The sequence below is a fragment of the Erinaceus europaeus genome, chromosome 15 (genome assembly GCF_950295315.1).
Source record: "Erinaceus europaeus chromosome 15, mEriEur2.1, whole genome shotgun sequence".
Classification (NCBI taxonomy): Eukaryota; Metazoa; Chordata; class Mammalia; order Eulipotyphla; family Erinaceidae; genus Erinaceus; species Erinaceus europaeus.
In genome coordinates, this window is record NC_080176.1 from 72350724 (window position 1) to 72353581 (window position 2858).

A 2858-nucleotide genomic window follows, 5' to 3' on the forward strand; every position below is an offset into this window, starting at 1 on the left:
AAGAATAGATCATGAAATCACTAGCAAGAAATATTAGTCTACATAAACTTCAGTGATTGGAATTATTAAATCATATATCCCCCATCATATGAACTACACAGTTAAATTTATTTGTCCACTTCACTGGGTTGCAGACTGCCAGATAATTTGTTAAATGTTATTCTGATGGTATGTGGGGGTATTTCTGGCTGAGATTAACATTTGAATTAGCAGATTGAATAATGCAGATTGCTACCCAGTCTGAAAAGACCTCATCCAAATTCCTGAAGACCTGAATATAAATTAAAAGGGAGGATCAAGGAGAGTGTTCACTCTCTCTGCTTAGCAGTCTTTGAGCTGGGAAATCTCTCTTTTGCACATGGGGTACAGACTGGAATTTATGCCAGTAGCATTCCTTTTTCTCAGGTCTTCAGATTCAGACTGAACTATAGCTCTTGTTTTCATGTGTATGCAGTTTGTAGACAGAAGATGCTAGACTTCCATAATCATGTAAGTTCAATTCTTTTTAAATAAATCTTGAACACAACAGTCTTAAAGTTGTTATAAGGTCACATGCACACACACACAAAAAAAATGTGTAAGAATAAAGTTATAAGTATCATATTTCACAGTTTTACAGAAGTATTTTGTAAAATTTACTATATTACAAAGGTACAGTTATGAAAACAGTATGGTATACCAACTCCACCACCAACTTGCACCTATCATGAAAGGATGAGAAATCTTATTCATGTGACAACAGCTGTCTTGGAAGTCATTATCTACCAAATAAACCATGATATAATAAAATAACTATGAAAGGCAAGAATAGTCAAAAGGAACAAAGAGATGAGGAGAAATGAACAGCTCTGATGTAACAGAAAGAATCTAGAAATTGATTAAGTCATGAAACTTATATAAAAAACAATAAAAAGGAGAATAATTTTTTTAAAAAAAACAGTATTTTTGCCACCTTTTAGCCACCAAGTTTCAGACACTACCTTGTCATCATTCTGACTCCCCCTTCCCCCCGGAAGATAACCTCATCAATGAGTCCTGAAACCTCACCTCAGCAGAGCCCTACCTGACTAGGGAAATACAGGAACAGGCTGGGGATCTGGATTGACCTGTCAATGCCAGGTGCAGTGGAGAAGCAATTATAGAAGCCAGGCTCCCCACCTTCTGTATCCCATAAAGAATTTTGGTCCATACTCCCAGAAGGATAAAGAATAGGGAAGCTTCCAATGCACAAGATGGGATACAAAACTCTGGTGGTGGGAATTGTATGGAATTGTACCTCTGTTATCCTATAATCTTGTTAGTCATTACTAAATCACTAGTTAAAAATAGTATTTTTGTCATAGAAAAGACATGTTGATTAATGAAACAGGAAAAAATCTATTAAGTTATGATAAATGAAATAAGAATGTACCTTGGGGGAAGAGTGGTCTCTTCTACAAATGATAATAGAAAAACTGGGTAATCACATGCAGTAGGATGAAACTGGACCAGCATCCAATACCATACTCAACATGAACTCAAAATGGGCCAAAGAAAGATCAGAAACCATAAAACTCCTAGAAGGTGGTGTAAAAACAAAGTCCTTGACATCAATCTTAGCAACGATTTTTCATTTGACATTAAAAGCAAAGGCAACAAAAACAAAATAAATAAATGACACCACATCAAACTAAAAAGCTTCTGAAAGGCAAAAGAAACCAGAAATGAAATGAAAAGTCACCCAACGGAATGTAGGAATATGTTTACAAATCATACATCTGACAAGAGGTGAATACTTAAGACAAATAAAGATTCACAGCACTTATTAGCAAAAACTATACACAATCCAATAGAAAAATGGGCAGAAGAAATATTTTCTAGGGATGACATACAAATAGCCAAGTGGCACACAACAAGGTGATCAATGTACCAATTTTCATGGAAATGCAAATAAAAACTACAATGAGTTAGCACCTCACATCTGTTAGAAATTTTATTGTAAAAATGAGATAACTCTTGGCAAGAATATGAGGGAAATGGAACCTTTCACATTCCCTGTTGGTGTGAATGCAAATTCAAGCATATACTGTGGGAAATAGTATGAAGATTACTTAAAATTATATATATGCATATGTGTGTATATATATTTTTTCTATGCTCCAGTAATTCTATTTCTGGACATCTGTCCAAATAAAATGGAAACAAGATATTGAAGAATTACCAAACTTTCATTCTCTTTGCAGCATTGTTCATACCAGCCAAGTTATAGAAACAACTTAAGTTTGTCAATGGAGGAATGAATGGATAAGAACAGAGCAGGGAGGGCAGAGTACACTATGTAAAAGAGGTCAACTACACAATAAGAGACTGGACTTCACCTGGTGAACCTAATGTAGATACACATGGTAAATTTTATAATACACACCTGAAACATACTTCTCTGTGAGACATAATAGTGCTACCACAACTAAAAAATTAATTTCTAATTAAACAAATATTGTGGGACACTTGTAATTGTATGTTATTATTCTGTGAGAAAGAAACTCCTGTCATTCAAGGGAAGGTATGGGCCCAGAAATAAACCGAGTAGATAAAAACAACACTATATGGCATTGCTTCATGAGTGTACATGTTACCATGTGCAGGACCTGAGATGAAGCCCCCTGGTACTCATCTGCAGGGAGGAAAGAAGCTTCATGAGTGGTGAATGAATGTTGCAGTTACCTGTCTGTCTATCTATCTATCTATCTATCTACCTACCTACCTACCTATCATCTATCTATCATCTATATATCTAGTCTAATTCTCCTCTCAATTTCTCTCTGACCTATGTCAAGTAAAAAAAGAAAAAGAAAAAAGGGAAAAATAGTAGCTGGCAG

General features: G+C 35.1%; 1 long non-coding RNA gene across 1 annotated transcript; it reads left to right on the forward strand.

Moving 5' to 3' along the window:
• Window positions 1-402: 402 nt before the first annotated feature.
• On the forward strand, window positions 403-2493 carry LOC132533026 (uncharacterized). Its single transcript, XR_009544910.1, has 2 exons — window positions 403-489; window positions 2223-2493. It is a non-coding gene; the product is annotated as an uncharacterized LOC132533026 (long non-coding RNA).
• Window positions 2494-2858: the final 365 nt, after the last annotated feature.